Consider the following 19,110-nt stretch of genomic DNA (forward strand, 5'->3'; position numbering starts at 1 on the left):
GGGCATTCCCCAACCTCACTGCCCTCACATGGGCAACAAAAAAAGATGCGGAAGACCAAAAAAAAGACATGGGCAACAAAAAAAGATGCGGGCAACAAAAAAAAGACACGGGCAACAAAAAACAGATGCGGACGACAAAAAAAGACGCGGGTGACAAAAAAGTCACACGATAAATGGGCAACAACAACAAAACATGGGCGACAAAAAAAAGACATGGGTGACAAAAAAAAGACATGGGCAACAAAAAAAAGACATGGGCGACAAAAAAAAGACATGGGCGTCAAAAAAAAGACATGGGCAACAAAAAAAAAACCATGGGCAACAAAAAAAAGACATGGGCAACAAAAAAAAGACATGGGCAACAAAAAAAGACATGGGCGACAAAAAAAGATGCGGACAACCAAAAAAAAAAGACATGGGCAACAAAAAAAGACATGGGCAACAAAAAAAGACATGGGCAACAAAAAAAAGACATGGGCAACAAAAAAAAAACCATGGGCAACAAAAAAAGACATGGGCAACAAAAAAAGACATGGGCAACAAAAAAAAGACATGGGCGACAAAAAAAGATGCGGACAACCAAAAAAAAAAGACATGGGCAACAAAAAAAGATGCGTGCAACAAAAAAAAGACATGGGCGACAAAAAAAGATGCGGGCAACCAAAAAAAAAGACATGGGCAACCAAAACAGATGTGGATGACCAAAGAAAAGACATCGATGACCAAAAAAAAGACATGGGCGACAAAAAAAGATGCGGGCAACCAAAAAAAAAGACATGGGCAACAAAAACAGATGTGGATGACCAAAAAAAAGACATGGATGACCAAAAAAAAGACATGGGTGACAAAAAAAGATGCGGGCAACAAAAAAGAGATACGGGCGACAAAAAAAAGATGCGGACGACAAAAAAAGACGCGGTTGACAAAAAAGTCACACGATAAATGCATTTCGCTGATTTTTCGCTGTTTTGCACATTTTCTGACGAAGCAAAATGGGACAGATTCGCTTATCACTACAAGCTAATGCTATATTTATATTCTCTAGTATGTACCGCGCGAAAAAATCTGCCAATGGCGAAACACAGAAATTTGCCGCGAATCCATGCCTGCCAAAAAATGTCGCCCATCACTAGTCATAGACATAAACAAACTACAACAACACTGAAAATGCACCCACAGAGCTCAGAAAGGCAATCTTTTTTTCTGTTAAGGTTACTGCTTTTACACTGTAAATTACCACAATATTAATTTACACAATACCATGGATTTTACAGCTACATGCATTGTAATGATAGAACATTGGCAGTAACATAGATATGCAACAGCAAAGCATTGTTGTAAATTTCTTCAGTTACCATGGACGCTGAGGAAGGTAGGGCATTGTCATAATAAAGTTGTTATGGTTCTTTGGCTGGGACCTACAATAATTCTATGTGAAGTCCCCAAGGAAGCCATAATTCCTCAGGTTCAGTGGAATTTGGTTGTGTGTGAAATTTTAGATGTACTATTGTTCTGATCCAGTTTTCTTTTCTGGCAATATCTAAAGCCGGCCATACACACACAGATAATATCGCACAAAACCTCGTTACGTACGATATTCGGTGCGTGTATGGCAAGTTGGCGAGTCGACTTATATCGCAGGAGGCTGCTGATATCGGACGACTCGCCGATCGGGCCAGTTAAAAGATTTTGATTGGGCGCCATAGAAGGCGCCTGACCAAAATCTGCCGTCAGCGCTGAATCGGCAGAAGGAGGAAGAAATCCTATTGTTTCTACCTCCTTATCTGCCGTTTCAGCCCTGAACAGTTTGTGGCTGATTGTACGATCTTGTAAGATCGCAAATCACCATGTGTGTGGCCACCTTTAAGCTGGCCATACACGCACCAATATTATTGTACAAAACCTTGTTTCATATGATATTCGGTGCATGTATGGCGGCTCAACGTGTCGACCGATATCGCAAAGGCTGCAGATATCGTTGTCTCCTTGATCGGGCAGGTTATAAGATTTTGATTGGGTGCTGTTGAAGGCACACAAGCAAAATCTACATTTAGGGCTGAATCGGCAGGTGGAAGTAGAATTCCTATTGTTTCTACCTCCATATCTGACGATTCAGCCCTGAAGATCAGTGGGGAAACGAACAACCAGTGGTCGAAGGAAAGATCATAATTGTTACGTGTATGGCCACCTTAAGTGTAAGCTAGCATTGTTCTCACTGCCATCTGTTTGTTGCTAATCGTCGTGATTGCAGATGTTTAATAGGACCTTCTTTCATGGCCTGAAGAAGGAACTAGGGATTTGGTGGAACTCTTGTGTGGAGGACATTCAATAACATATTTAGATATCATTAGCTAGAAATGTCTTGCTTCTGGGCATGTCCTCCGCACATGACAGCAGTCCCCACCTCAAAGTGAGGAGGATGAGTGTAAGAAGATGTTGGATAGTCATTTGAGGGCATATACCATATGAGTACATTTGTACATTCTTTTATAGTTGCACACATTGAGTTTTTCCTGACTTCTTCCCATACTGGGCACAAACTTTAATTGGTTACACTGCTTTCCTCACTGATGAAAGATGATTGGTTTCCATATTATCATCACTAATAACCCTGTAACCCTGTACACTCTAACTGCCTGTGACCCAATGCTCATGTTCAGTTGTGTGTATATATATTGCTATTATTGTAGGACACTTGTGCTTGTGTGGCCAGCATTAGTGATGATGATTTATATATCCATTGGAAGAGTTTGTAATTGGATCACATATGGGAGGATGTAAAATACAAAAGCAGAGCTAGAATTCTCCCTTCTGGAACCTTGTGTAAGCTGGACTAGAATGTTAGTGTTATGGCACCTACATATGTATTTGATTGATAAACCCAATGTGTTTCTTTACTTAAAAGTAAATTACCTAAATTATCTCCTCTGATGTTATTATAATGCCTGTCTGTTCTTTTTGAAAAAAAATGACACAATAAAGACCTATTCATGATTTTATAAAAGTGTCCAACCCCTACAACCTCATTTCTTCTATTTATATTTTAAAGGTGGTCATAAATTTTCCTCCTAAGAAGTTTGAGAATTTCCCCTTTGTATCTTACATCATAATGACATATTAACAAATAGATTGTGTTTGATGTGGAACAGTTTCCTAAGATGTTTCATTTGTTAAATCCTTTCCTTCTGTCTCTTTGAAGAATTGGGGCTAAAAAAAAAAGAATTACAGAATGTACAACGGCCACACTGTTTTTACATGAATTCTATTATCTCTATGTAAAGTAGAATGGAAATACAGGTATGGGATCCCTTATCCAGAAACCCGTTATCCAGAAAGCTCCAAATTACGGAAAGCCCGTCTCCCATAGACTCCATTTTAATCAAATAATTCAGAATTTTAAAACTGATTTCCTTTTTCTCTGTAATAATAAAACAGTACCTGTACTTGATCCCAACTAAGATATAATTACCCCTTATTGGGGGCAGAACAGCCCTATTGGGTTTATTTAATGGTTAAATGATTCCCTTTTCTCTGTAATAATAAAACAGTACCTGTACTTGATCCCAACTAAGATATAATTACCCCTTATTGGGGGCAGAACAGCCCTATTGGGTTTATTTAATGGTTAAATGATTCCCTTTTCTCTGTAATAATAAAACAGTACCTGTACTTGATCCCAACTAAGATATAATTACCCCTTATTGGGGGCAGAACAGCCCTATTGGGTTTATTTAATGGTTAAATGATTTCCTTTTCTCTGTAATAATAAAACAGTACCTGTACTTGATCCCAACTAAGATATAAATAATCCTTATTGGATGCAAAACAATCCTTATGGGTTTAATTAATGTTTTATTGATTTTTTAGTAGACTTAAGGTATGGAGATCTAAATTATGGACCCCTTCTCCGGAATACCCTTGGTCCTGAGCATTCTGGATAACAGGTCCTATACCTGTAACACAAATTTGAAGAAAATGATTCATCTTTTGCCACATTTTTACTTTCATATATTGTCAGGCCACAGGTGAATGGCTGGCAGGTAGGAGCCTATGTGCTGTATAACATGGGTAAAGCGGGTATTTAACTTGGTAATAAGCCGGGAACATGTTGTTATGTAGAAGGTGATTTTATTAATGATGAAGATGATGATGATGATGATGATGATGATTCAGAGCAAGGTATAGGCCAATAGTCAGAGGCAGGCAGCAAACAATAACCAAGTCTGTGATGCAGGCAAAGATCTGGGCTGGCAGCAAACAAGGAGAGTCCAGTAAACAGGCCGAGGTCTGGGCAGGCTGAAGACAAGGAGAAATCCAAGGAACAGGCCGAGGTCAGTAACAGGAGATCAGTACGCAAGCAGGCAGGGAACAGGACAAGGACTTCAGGAACAGAGACACTGGGGAACTCTAGAACTAGGGATCAAACCGGCAGGATCTGGCTAGGAGCCTCAATGATCAAACAATGACCCATTGCAAAGAGCAGGCTTATAAATATAGTATAGTATAATGCCCTAATCAGAACTGACCCCAGTCAGGTCCACCTAGAAATGTGGTGATTTTTTTTTTTTTGGCATAAATTCTCTGTGAAAAGTCACTCGTGTATATTCCCCCCATACAACTGATGCGTCTCTAGGGAATTCATGCCACAAAGTAATGATATGTAACATATTAGCATGGAGGAGGTGACATAGATAATGTGATGCAAAGTGGCTGCTCTATCTTTAAAATGGCAGCCAGGAGAAATTCTCTGGGCGAAAATGTATTTTTGTGCTCTTGATAAATTGGTGAATATTCAGTTTCACACTGAAGAAATTTTACCAAAATTTTCAAAAAGATTTAGGGGCACATTTACTAATCCACGAACGGATCGAAAGCGTCCGAATGCGTTTTTTTCGTAATGATTGGTATTTTGCGTTTTTTCTGTCGCGACTTTTTCGTAAATTGTCGCGACAATTTGCGCAAGTCACAACGGCTACGAAAAAGTCGCGACAATTCACGAAAAAGTCGCGACGGTGCCGAAAAATCGCAAAAAATACAAAAAAGTCACAAACTGTTTGTTTCCAATCCGATTTTTTCCCATTCGGGATTTGGATTCGTGGATTAGTAAATCAGCCCCTTAGTGTTCACCAATGCGAAGTATCACCAGTGCAAACTTAATTTACTAAAATTTGTGGCATTCTTCTTTTAGTAAATTGCCAGTGTTGTGGGGAATTTATTTATTTTGAAAATACTCCAAATTTTAACTCTGACATATCTATGACTATTTGGTAGTGATGAGCGAATCTGTCCCTTTTCGCCTCGCAAAACGCATTTGTCGCAACTTGTTTTTGTCACCCGCATCTTTTTTGTCGCTTGCATATATTGTTTTGCCGCTTTGTGCTTTTTTGACACGACTGCACCCGATTTGACGTGCAACAAAAAATTCTGCAAGACGGATTTTTCGGCAGCGAATTTTCACAGAAGTTTCGCAAACCAATTCGCCAATGCCGAAACGCGGAAATTTGCTTCAGATCCATGCCTGGCGAAAAAATTCACTCATCACTACTATTTGGATAATGCATTCTACTTCAAGCATACTATATTTAGCAAAGATACTAAAGGGTTGTTGTTACCTGGAGTTTCCCAATAGCTGCACAGGTTCCTACCCAAGCTAAAGTAGTGTCTTATAAAGGTAATTTAGTTTCTAGAGATGGAGCCACCATGATTCGTGCAAAGTTCACACAGCTGACAATTTATTTCAATGGGAAAACCAAAAAGAAATGTGTCGTCTGACAACACTCTTTGTCAAAATCAATATGTGTCGTGAAAGTAAATGATGAGAAAATATTGTCTAAAAGTAAATACCTTTTCTAATTGGATTTGTGTTGTGGGGAAAGCACAGGCTCTAACAGGATCAACAGCCAAACATACACTGGAAATACAATAGCCGAGACAATCGACTTGTGTTTGCCGAGCATTACCACCCAACATAGCGCTGTTAAACTGCTCAAATTCATTCTAATACATTGGGACGAATTAACACTTAACACTCAAGTATATGTTTTTATAAATCTGTCAATTTCTGACTGTCAGGAATGTTTTGATAAATTGTTAAAGGAGAAGGAAAGTCAAAATCTATTAAGCACACTATTAAATAGTACTACTATTGCTGTGTAAAATCGCTATAGTCCTGGCTTGCCTAATGAAAGATTTACAGAGATACACATACTAGAACCTACATACTTGCTTCAGTGAACGGCGCCGCCATCTTGTTCAGCGTGTCTGTATGGGCTGAAAAGCACAAGCCAGCCCCCCCTCCGCTCCCCGCTCCTGTCACAAAGATTCCTCCACTCCCCGCTCCTGCCACAAACCCCCCCCAAGCTCCCCACTCCTGCCACAAAACCCCCCAAGCTCCCCACTCCTGCCACAAACCCCCCCAAGCTCCCCACTCCTGCCACAAACCCCCCCAAGCTCCCCACTCCTGCCACAAAACCCCCCAAGCTCCCCACTCCTGCCACAAAACCCCCCAAGCTCCCCACTCCTGCCACAAAACCCCCCAAGCTCCCCACTCCTGCCACAAACCCCCCCAAGCTCCACAACCCCCCCTGCTCCCCGCTCCTGCCACAAACCACAAACCCCCCCCAAGCTCCCCGCTCCTGCCACAAACCCCCCCAAGCTCCACAAACCCCCCCCCCCGCTTCCCGCTCCTGCCACAAACCCTCCGCCGCGCACAGCACCTGCCCCCCCCGCTCCCCCCACCTGCTTGTCACAGAGTTCGGCAACGATGCGTTGCCATGGCAACCAGACGCTCTTGCCGTGTGCGCATGCGCCGCCTGCAGTAACAAGTCGCCAAGTCTTGAAGAAGCGATGCATTATGGGAATCTTCTCTACCCAGCTCAGTGTTTTTTCTTCCTGTTTGGCTTCTGATCATCTGAACAGGAGAAATATGGGGGGGACTTAAGGGCACTATTGAGAGAACTGAAGGTATGCCTGCAGCTTGGGATTAACTCTTTATTAGCCTTTCCTTCTCCTTTAAAAAGCTCTAACTGCTGAGAATCTTTCTGGATCCCCCTGTCTGATCTTCAATAATCTGCCCCTTTATATTCTGTGAGACCGCAAAAGTATTTGGCAACTCATCCATGGCTAGAAAAAAATGTGCATATTCCCTAGTTTGCACCGGCGAGTAATGCAATAAAACGTCTTACCGGAAAAGTCTTCATTTTGGGGGGGGGGGGGGGAAATCACACTTACGTCAAGGATGTCTTAAAAAATAAGCTAATAAAAGCAACAGTGCATTAAAGGAGAGAAGTCAAAGATTTGACAATCAAATGCTATTTGTCTAATGCAATATTTTAGCTTTGGGGATCCGCGGTTTGTGAGCTCAGACCGTTTTGCCGTCCGTGTAGAAGTTTAAAGAAAACCGTCCAACCTGAGTCTGCTCTACAGAACATGTGGAAACACCTGCGTGCAAAGTGCCTTTGGCCTTGTGCCGAATAAAACACTGAAACAAGGCATTTGGCTTAATTTATGTGCTATAACGCTTCATATAGAATACGTGAATAATGAATTCAGTCCTTTCAGCACGTTTCCAGGTCCAAAACAGCACATTGTACAAAGCCATATTTCATGTAAGCAGTGTATTTTTTTGGTCCGACACATTTACAACATAAAATGAACGTTTTTCTATGATTTTTTTGGGAACTGGAGGAGATGGACAGAGCTAAAGGGTCATAATACCTCCAAAATTGTGCTTTGTGTAGGCAAATACCCACACTGACTTCATTTTATGGTTTCATTCTGTACAACCTAGGTGATAACCTGCGGAGATGTCCCTATCATAGCTAGTGATGGGCAAAAAATTCAGCAGGCATGGATTCTGGACAAATTTCCGTGGTTCGCCATTGGTGGATTTTTTTCACGAAATGGGCGACAAAATTTGGAGTGGAAAAATTTGCCATGCGTCAAGATAATTGTTGTGCGTGAAAAGAATTGCCGCGTGACAATTTTTTTTGACATGCAACATTTTCGCTGTTTCGCGATTTTTTCGCTATTCCACAAATAGTGAAATTTTGCTGAGTGAGGAAAAAGTTGTGGTTGCGTCAAAAAGGTTGTGGTTAAGTCAAATAAATCACATCAAAAAAGTTGCGGTTAGTGATGAGCGAATCTTTTCGCCAGGCATGGATTTGCAGCGAATTTCCACATTTCGCCATTGGGGAATTGTTTTGCAAAACTTCTGCAAAAATTCGCCATTGGAAATTTTGCTGCGCGTCCAAAAAAGTATCAGTCATGTCAAATCGGGCGGGTCGCATCAAAATAAGCGTGCCCGCGGCGGTCACTGCGATTTCCTGAATTCGGCTGAAGTTTCCTCTCAAGGCAATTGCAGAGACGCGCATGACATCCCACCGGCGATTTACATTCTTGCCGGTGGGATGGCATTGCGGGAGATTACCCGCCCGCGGCAATGAAGATTTTGTTGTCTGCCACTGCCCTAAGAGATTTAACACAAATATCCAATGTCCTTCCTCATAGGTGGAATAGTACCGCCCATGAAAACAATCTAGGTGTAGTGCAGCCTATTGATACTGTGCAGTAACAGCCCAGCAAATGCCATCTGACTTCTGATGCAGGAACAGAGAGCTTGCTGGGAATCACCTGGCCTCAACAGCCGACTGAGCCTTTCCTATCTCAGAGTAGTATCTAAACGCAACAAGCTCACTAGATCAATAGAAGCCTATACATGTGGGGGTTTCAATATCTGACCATATGGCCAATGGCCTTGTGTTGGTCAGTTTTTTATCTGATATAATTACCCCTTATTGGGGGCAGAACAGCCCTATTGGGTCTATTTAATGGTTAAATGATTCCCTTTTCTCTGTAATAATAAAACAGTACCTGTACTTGATCCCAACTAAGATATAATTACCCCTTATTGGGGCAGAACAGCCCTATTGGGTTTATTTAATGGTTAAATGATTTCCCTTTTCTCTGTAATAATAAAACATTACCTGTACTTGATCCCAACTAAGATATAATTACCCCTTATTGGGGCAGAACAGCCCTATTGGGTTTATTTAATGGTTAAATGATTTCCCTTTTCTCTGTAATAATAAAACATTACCTGTACTTGATCCCAACTAAGATATAATTACCCCTTATTGGGGGCAGAACAGCCCTATTGGGTTTATTTAATGGTTAAATGATTCCCTTTTCTCTGTAATAATAAAACAGTACCTGTACTTGATCCCAACTAAGATATAATTACCCCTTATTGGGGGCAGAACAGCCCTATTGGGTTTATTTAATGGTTAAATGATTCCCTTTTCTCTGTAATAATAAAACAGTACCTGTACTTGATCCCAACTAAGATATAATTACCCCTTATTGGGGCAGAACAGTCCTATTGGGTTTATTTAATGGTTAAATGATTCCCTTTTCTCTGTAATAATAAAACAGTACCTGTACTTGATCCCAACTAAGATATAATTACCCCTTATTGGGGGCAGAACAGCCCTATTGGGTTTATTTAATGGTTAAATGATTCCCTTTTCTCTGTAATAATAAAACAGTACCTGTACTTGATCCCAACTAAGATATAATTACCCCTTATTGGGGGCAGAACAGCCCTATTGGGTTTATTTAATGGTTAAATGATTTCCCTTTTCTCTGTAATAATTAAACAGTACCTGTACTTGATCCCAACTAATATATAATTACCCCTTATTGGGGGCAGAACAGCCCTATTGGGTTTATTTAATGGTTAAATGATTCCCTTTTCTCTGTAATAATAAAACAGTACCTGTACTTGATCCCAACTAAGATATAATTACCCCTTATTGGGGGCAGAACAGCCCTATTGGGTTTATTTAATGGTTAAATGATTCCCTTTTCTCTGTAATAATAAAACAGTACCTGTACTTGATCCCAACTAAGATATAATTACCCCTTATTGGGGGGCAGAACAGCCCTATTGGGTTTATTTAATGGTTAAATGATTCCCTTTTCTCTGTAATAATAAAACGGTACCTGTACTTGATCCCAACTAAGATATAATTACCCCTTATTGGGGGCAGAACAGCCCTATTGGGTTTATTTAATGGTTAAATGATTCCCTTTTCTCTGTAATAATAAAACAGTACCGGTACTTGATCCCAACTAAGAAATAATTAATCCTTATTGGGGCAGAACAGCCCTATTGGGTTTAATTACAGTTTAAATATTTTTTTTAGCAGGTAGGAGATCCCAATTACAGAAAGATCCCTTATCCCGAAAACCCCAGGTCCCGAGCATTCTGGATAAGGGGTCCCATACCTGTACTGTTTTATTATTACAGAAAAAAATGGAAATCCTTTTCTAAAAATGTAATTATTTGATCAAAATGATGTCTATGGGAGATGGGAGAATTCAGAACCTTGATAACAAGTTTCTGGGTAATTTTATTACTACATTTCCAATCTGCTGCTGGATGTTGCTGAATGGAGAGGTACACAAATCTAAACCTAAAGGATTAAAATGAGACTCCTGACCCAGTCGACCTATGTTTATGCCTGACTGGGCGCAGTGACATAATTAGTCCATATCAGGTTCTACATGCTTCTCCCAGCAGCCGGTAGGGAATATGCAAAGCCTATAGTAACAAGAAACCGCGGGGCATCTTGGTTCAGCGTAACCTGATTATGTATTCTTAAGGCTTTATTGGTTGGGAATTCTCAGGAGTGTATCCGCATACCTCACACACATTCCCCACCGCCGTGTTTATCCAGTTAGCATTATCATGTAAAAACTTCAGCTTTCAAATCTAAACTCTGGAATTCACTTATAAACCCTGTCACTTTCAGTTCCCTAATGCGCGTCACGGGATCATGGCAATCTGCGCGCCGCCAAAAGCCAAAGTGAGAGCAGTAAGAATAAGGATTTCTAGGAATCCTTGCGTTTATGTTCCCTGGATCGACTCCTTGTGACATCATTGTGTGACCCGTGATGTCACAGCGCTGAGTTACATAGTTACATAGGGTTGAAAAAAGACCAGAGTCCATCAAGTTTAACCCATCCAAGTAAACCCAGCACACCTAACCCACACCTACCAATCTATACACTCACATACATAAACTATAAATACAACCACTAGTACTAACTGTAGATATTAGTATCACAATAGCCTTGGATACTCTGCTTGTTCAAGAACTCATCCAGGCCCCTCTTATAGGCATTAACAGAATCTGCCATTACCCCATCACTAGGAAGGGCATTCCCCAACCCCACTGCCCTCACCGTGAGGAACCCCCTACGCTGCTTCAAATGGAAGCTCCGTTCCTCTAATCTAAAGGGGGGGCCTCTGGTGCGTTGATTGTTTTTATGGGAAAAAAGAACCCCCCCCCTATCTGCCTATAATCCCCTCTAATGTACTTGTACAGAGTAATCATGTCCCCTCGCAAGCGCCTCTTTTCCAGAGGAAACACTAACATTGATACTGATTTCCATTCCATAGAAAAAAAGTCTGTATTTTGACGAGAGCAACATCATTTTCCCAGTCTAATGGTGAAATTAAAAATATTGTCATTGATTGTATATTTCATTTTAGTTCACTTATCATTTCACTGAAGAGGAGCTGCGCCCTGGCCCCTGCGTAAATGCTCGTTATCTAGAGATTTCTTTACATTTCTTGAGCGATTTTTATTTTAAATCAGATTTGAAACAGCCTTCAGTGCTATACGAAAATAAGTAGTGATGCGCGAATCTGTTCCGTTTCCCTTCACTGAAAAGTTTGCAAAAGAACAGGAAAATTTATGAAACAGTGAAAAAATCAGCGAAATGCGTCGCCATGCTACTTTTTTTTGTCTTTTTTTGCCATGACTGCACATATTTTGATGTGACAGAGGCCATTTTAATGGGGCACCTCTATTTTGATGTGACCGCGGCTCTTTTTGATGCGTAACAAATTTTTGTGGAAGTTTCACAAAACAATTCGCCATTGACAAAATGTTAAAATTCGCTGCCAATCCATGCCTGGCAAATACTAAAAATAGGACAATGATTAATTAGGTTTTCAAGGAACACCACAACACGCTATGAAGTTGCTCAGGCTTGGATTTGTGGTGAGGCCACAAAGGCACGGGCCTAGGGGCAGCACGTAAAATTTGTTCACATAAGGAGCACTGGGGATGGGATGCACAAAAAAACTTAACTAAGTCCTGTCCCCAGTGCTCCGTATGTGAGCTAAAAGGATGCGTATGTGCATGAACCTGAAGGGAGGTGGAGAATGGCTGCGGCCTCTGGGTGCCCCCAGAAATCTGGCTCTGAAGCTGTTTGGGTGCATATGTTTAGGGGAAGGGGCTAAAATAATTACTGAGGGTGCTCTTAGGGATAAGATCTACAGGCAAAACATCTTCACCGTCTCATCACTGTTTCCTATTCAAAAAAGTCAAATGTAATGCCAATAGCAGACACTGAAAGTAACAGGGGTGTTCTGACGCTTAACGCCAAAAATAATGTCATGTGACCCATAGAAATAAGGAGCCCACGTGCAGATGACTGTAGGTTGAATGCTGAAGATTTATGAATGTCAATATATATATTAATAATTTCTATTACTGTTTTTACTCCCTCTCTGCATTGGTTCGACTAGAGGGTGGGGCTTATGTGATCCCAGAGGTAGCGTTATGAGACCTTCACTCCGCCCCCTCTCATTAGCAGTGAAGTATTTGCATAAAAATCATTTTAAAAAGTATTGTTGGGTTCTGGCCGAGAGCAAAAAAATAGTAATAGAGGAGCACCTCCCTAATTCCATAGCCTCTCAAAGGGGTAATTTACCACTGCTCAGGTGCAAATGCAAGAGCACTTAGTTCACCCCGGGGAGGCTTATTTAGCAATATTCGAATTTGTGGATTTTAGAGTGTTTTTCAATTTAAATAAACATTAAATTTGACCAAATTCGAATGTTTGCTTATTTTTTAAAAATCGATCAAATTAAACTGCACAAAAGAACTTAAATGCATCAAATTCGCATACTACCCATCATTTTCCATGGATCTACAGAATCTCAAAAAAATCTGTAAAACGCCAAAAAAATGCGAATTGAAAAATTCTGCCTAGGGCAACTCCCACTACGTGAATTTGCAAGATATTAGATGCCAAAGTTTTACATTAGAGTTTTTCTGATTTTTTTGAAGCCATAATTTGAATTTGGGAGTTTTTGTACAAAAAGTTTTTTGAATTGTGGAAAGAATTTGAATTCAGACATTGATATCCACCCCAGAAGTGTAGGGGAGAAGATGTGTGTGGGACATGGGTGCATCAATGTAAAGGTACAAGAGTAAGCACTAGTGATGAGCAAATCTGTCCCGAATCTTTCAAAAGATTTGCGAAACGTCGAAAATGTTGCGCGCCAAAAAAAATTGTTGCCCGCTATTTTTTTGTCACCCGTGGCTATTCTTTTGTCTCCCATGGCTATTCTTTTGTTGTGTGGCTATTGTTTTGTCGCCCACGGCTATTGTTTTGTCGCCCACGGCTATTCTTTTGGGTGCGGCTATTCTTTTGATGCCCGCGACTATTCTTTTTTGACGTGCGACTATTCTTTTGACGCAGGCAACAATTTTTGGACGCGCAGTGAATTTTTCCACAGTGAATTTTTTCAGCCGTTTCACGAAACAATCCGCCAATGGCGAAACGCGGAAATTCACAGCGAATCCATGCCTGGCGAAACATTTTGCCCATCACTAGTGAGCACCTATAGTTGCTCATGTACTCATGTATCTTGTATAAACAATCACAAGTAGACACAAGTGCATTGTCCATGGTATTTTATAGCTCCTATTGGCGCCAACCATTATACATAGAGGTCGTAAATGAATTGTATGGTGTCTATAGGATCATGTTATAAAATAGTGTGATATAATATGAATAATGTGATATATTATGATTGTATAGACTGAGGATAGCTAATATTATCGTACTAAGAAAACCTCTAATAAACACACTGGGAAAAACATGTTCACATAAAAACACTGAACAAATATTCCTATCAAGTAAATACTGTGTGGTCTTTTGGGAAACAGATACCGAGAAGTAAAAGTCACAAACTACGTGGCTTTCCTCCAAGGTAAGCAAAGTACTGGAAAGGTAGAAAAATGTATTTAGGATTTATAAGTCAGAAGGGAGAGAAAAATCATTTACAAACTACGAAGGACTGAAACAAATGCTGTAAAGTTCCAATCAACTGACTTTAAATGGAAAATGAAGAACCGACATGAGTCCAACTCTGTGCCTCCAAATGTGCCCCCAGTAGCTCCCCATCTTGATTATTTGCTTAGCTGTCTGCCTAGAACAGACTGAGCATGTGCAGTGCCACTGACACTCAGTGGATCATTACTGTTATAGAGATGCTGGTGCATTAAGTTCAGTTTAAGTTATTCCTTAAGGAGACCATACATGGGTTGACCGGGTATGATTTCTGTCTGATCAGTTCATAGTGATTGTACAAGGAGGCCACATACAGTATGGGCACCTTTCAATTATTCTGATCTGATTTTGGTCTGGAGTCCAAGTTGGCAGCCTATATCAGCCTATGTATGACCACTTTTAGGTAATACATATTCTTGACCTGCAACCAAAAGTCCTACCTGAAAAACTGCCCATGTGCTTCATTGCAAATTGGGTGCAGTTGTAAAGAATATTGTTAAAGTCTGCCGAGTTCCATTTCTGGTGTTTGCATGATGTGTGCACCCTATTCTTTTAGCGCAACTGAAAGAATGGCAATTGTCACAGAGCACGGGGGAACCCTGGAGCTACTGACTGGTCCAGAAGTGGTGGTAGCACCAGTTCCCCTGCATCAATATGTGCAGCAGCACTCCATTTGTAATGGAAGGCAGGAAGGACTAAGTGGAAAAGTGCAAGGACCGCAGTTGCACTAGTGGATGTACAGGAGCCTTTATATTTCAATGCTTTTAATCTTCACATGAATCTAGCTTTAATCATATCTAATACTACACTTAAAAAAAAAGTGAGATTAAATGGGTGGGTTTAGTGTGGACAATATCTTAAAAAAATCACAAGCGACTAAAAATAAACTCCAGAGGGGTAATTTAATTTGACCTTGGACAGAAGTGCTAGACCACTCAAGGGCTCAGATACCCCATAGTGCTTATTCAGTGCATCTGGGCTCCGGCTGTGCTTTGCACCCATTAACAGACTGGCACCCTCGCTGCAGAATATATTGCATATGGGGGGGAAGGCAGATGTGTCCAGCGGCCATTGGTCAGGCAATAAGTGCAAACAGGGCTCCATTGTGGCCATTGTAACCTACTGTAACTCACATGTCTGAAAGCCTGCAGTTAAGGGCACAGGTAGGATTTGGTCAGTAAAAATGCTCAGATGCAGAAATGCATTTTTAAAGTTGGGTTTGTTTTACTTTGAAGGTAAAAAAAATGTTTGCATTCAGCTCTTTTTGCTCCAGTTTGCTGTGCCTATTGGCGCAACCCACTCAGGGATCCCTGGAACTGGCACTCTTGTGCTCAATTTAGCAGAAAAGAAAATGGCACTTGACTATGAAGAAGTGCAAGGAAAGTGCTTAGGCACAAGCACCTTTAAAGTATCTGTTTATTTTAGCAAGACTACGTTTGCAAACGACCCCTAATATTCTCACTGGATGGTTGGGCTTGGAAGCGGCCTGGGAACTGAATGCACCCAATGAAGAGTAAGTGGTGTGCTGAAGGAACTGTTTTTGCCCCTAATATTCTTGCCATTCACTCTACACAGACAAGCCCAGTCTGTTTATGGCCACTAGGGGCGGCCTTCAATGGAAATGTACTGAGAACCCTTCAGGCGAGACAAGCAATATAGGAACATGACCTCCTATACACTCTTGTTACAAAATAAGCTCTAACCTTATACTTCACCAACGATTTAATGGGAAACAAATGGAAGAAAAACATCATTCTTATAAACAGCTTATAATTTCCCTTAACCGAGTGCATTGCATTTGTCTGTAATTGGGTAAGTGCAGAATAAGGAGAATGGGGTGTTAGAATTACACGAGAAATGTCCGGCACATTCTCAATACAATTGAAATTGCTGACTTGTATGAGGAGATTATAATGAGACTTTGGGGAGGTGTGATATTTCATGCAATTAATATCCTGGCCTCTATCGAGGATTAGTTTGGCTCTGTAGGGACCAGTGATTTATGTTATTATGCTGCACGTACAGTACCTATATGTCTCACACACATTTGGACTTAATCTAAGGCTCCTTTTAACAAAGTGAAGTAAATATGTGTTCTCTCTCCAGTGGAAAAGTGTCACCGAGAAACACATTTTCCAAAAAGGCAACTACTAAAGAGAGTTATATGGCATATGTTTTATTCAGCAATATTTCTTTTATGATTTAAACACCTGTAATATGGCTGGAAAGGCTCTCTAACTGAAATCCCCAGGATAAATAAAGAGATAGTAATTTATGTAAGTAGAGGCCATCTTCAGAAACGCCCCACTGAATGCATGAAAAAGAGGCAAAAACAAATCAAAATGGCCGTGGTGTAACTATATGCGATGGAAAAATAGTTACACAAGCACACCCTTACCTCCTCCAACAGGTTAGCTACTTGGTGCACGGCCCAGAGAGTCGGCACTCTCAGCAAAGTCTAGTAGAAATTATTTCAGCCGGCACAACAAGTAAAGTGCAAGCGGGTATAACCCCTGTGTGTTTATTCAAGGCAACGTTTCGGGGGCGTACCTGACGAAGGGGTATGCCCCTGAAACGTTGCCTTGAATAAACACGCAGGGGTTATACCCCCTTGCACTTTACTTGTTGTGCCGGCTGAAATAATTTCTACGCAACTATATGCGACCCACCCCCCTCACAAAAAAATCTTCGGTGGGGCCCGTCACGTACATCCACCTCTACTCAGCCCCACCCTCATGTCCCCCACTCCCCGCCAACTCCAGGGTAGTACAGTAGCTGGGGAGGAGGGATTTTTATAGAAGGCCCAGACCCCCCCCCCCCCCAGTCTGGGAGGTCTGATTTCTCTATAGTGACGCCACTGCAAAATGGGAGTAATCAATACAGTGTTTAACATTTCTTTATGTACTCTCCTCTAATGTACTTTACTCCTATAATTCATTTGCCTATATTACATGATTAAGTGATAGGGAAGATGCTGCCTGTATATGAATGTTTATTGGTTCCGGATTCTGGAAATTCCTACCTAACAGTGGTGTAACATTAGTATGCCAGGCTCCCCTGCAAAAAAAACTTTGGAGCCCTTTCTCCACCCGCTCTCCTTCTTACAGCTATTTAGGAAGTAGACCCCGGGGTCCAGGACCCCTGTCCACTGGACCCACCCCACGACCTACTTCATCTATAGTAACGCCAATGGTACCTAATTTGGTTCAACCACCTAGAGGGTTTCTTAGGTATAGCACTATACCAGTAGAAAGGAAATGTATACTTATAATCAGTTACCGTATATACTCGAGTAAAAGCCGAGTGTTTCAGCATCCAAAATGTGCTGAAAAATTAACCCTCAGCTTATACTCAAGTCCCTTCAGCTAGCACCCTCTGCTACCTGATTCCCGCTGCTGCTATCGTTGCTCCCGCCAACCCCAGATCCCCTGTGCGATCTTCTGCACTGCTTCCTGAGTCCTTGCTCCTTGCATGCTCCTTCCTGACTCCTTGCTCCGCCCCTGGAGTGACATCACACGCTCCCTGCTTTCAGCTCGGTTGTCTATGAGGGGGAGGGAGAGCCCTTGGAAGCAGACAGGTATGCACCGTAAACCTAAAACTGGCCTGCTATTTATTTCTTTGTGCGAAAAGCAGAGAGGGGGGAGAGCTCTTTGAAGCAGGCAGGCAAGCTATCTAGTTCACTATGTGACGAGGAGGGGAGGAGTGAAGGAGGGAGGGGGAGCTCCTTGAAGAAAAGGCAAACTGAATCCTGTTTCGTAAGATTGATAGATCCTAATTTTATTGGAATTTATTTTGATTATTGAAACTTAGCAGAAGCTTCTGCATTTCCCACCCTAGGCTTATACTCGAGTCAATAGGTTTTTCCAGTTTTCTTAGGTAAAATTAGGTACCTCGCCTTATATTCGGATCGGCTTATACTCGAGTATATACGGTAAACATTTTATCAATAGGGGGTTGGAGATGCTTTTGGGTTGCACCCCTTGAAGTAGAACCTCATTGTTTTTGCGCACTTCCTATTTCAATTTATTTTAAACCACAAGACAACTGAATGTGACGTGTTGTTAGGTGGTGGTTTGGTATTCAGCCACATTTTTTTAAAGATGAATCCAAAAAAAAATGGATTTAGTGAATACCTAAAAACAGAACAATCGTCTCCCAAATGAAGCACTATCTCTCCCATATACCCTTTGGCTTCACAGTCTTGACCTCTGCAATGGCTATCTGCATATTTATAGAACCGCCCCTTTATTTATTGTTCCTGTTGCTCTAAGCACTGCCTTTCTTTCTCACATATTTATTCCCTGGACTCCATATTTATTCCCTGGACTCCATATATATTCCCTGGACTCCATATTTATTCCCTGGACTCCATATATATTCCCTGGACTCCATATGTATTCCCTGGACTCCATATATATTCCCTGGACTCCATATATATTCCCTGGACTCCATATTTATTCCCTGAACTCCATATTTATTCCCTGGACTCCATATACATTCCCTGGACTCCATATTTATTCCCTGGACTCCATATATATTCCCTGGACTCCATATATATTCCCTGGGCTCCGTATTTATTCCCTGGGCTCCGTATTTATTCCCTGGACTCCATATATATTCCCTGGGCTCCGTATTTATTCCCTGGGCTCCATATTTATTCCCTGGACTCCATATTTATTCCCTGGACTCCGTATTTATTCCCTGGACTCCATATTTATTCCCTGGGCTCAATATTTATTCCCTGGACTCCGTATTTATTCCCTGGGCTCCATATTTATTCCCTGGACTCCATATTTATTCCCTGGACTCCATATATATTCCCTGGGCTCCATATTTATTCCCTGGACTCCATATTTATTCCCTGGACTCCATATATATTCCCTGGGCTCCATATTTATTCCCTGGACTCCATATATATTCCCTGGGCTCCATATATATTCCCTGGACTCCATATTT

This window comes from Xenopus tropicalis, chromosome 5 (genome assembly GCF_000004195.4).
Source record: "Xenopus tropicalis strain Nigerian chromosome 5, UCB_Xtro_10.0, whole genome shotgun sequence".
NCBI lineage: Eukaryota > Metazoa > Chordata > Amphibia > Anura > Pipidae > Xenopus > Xenopus tropicalis.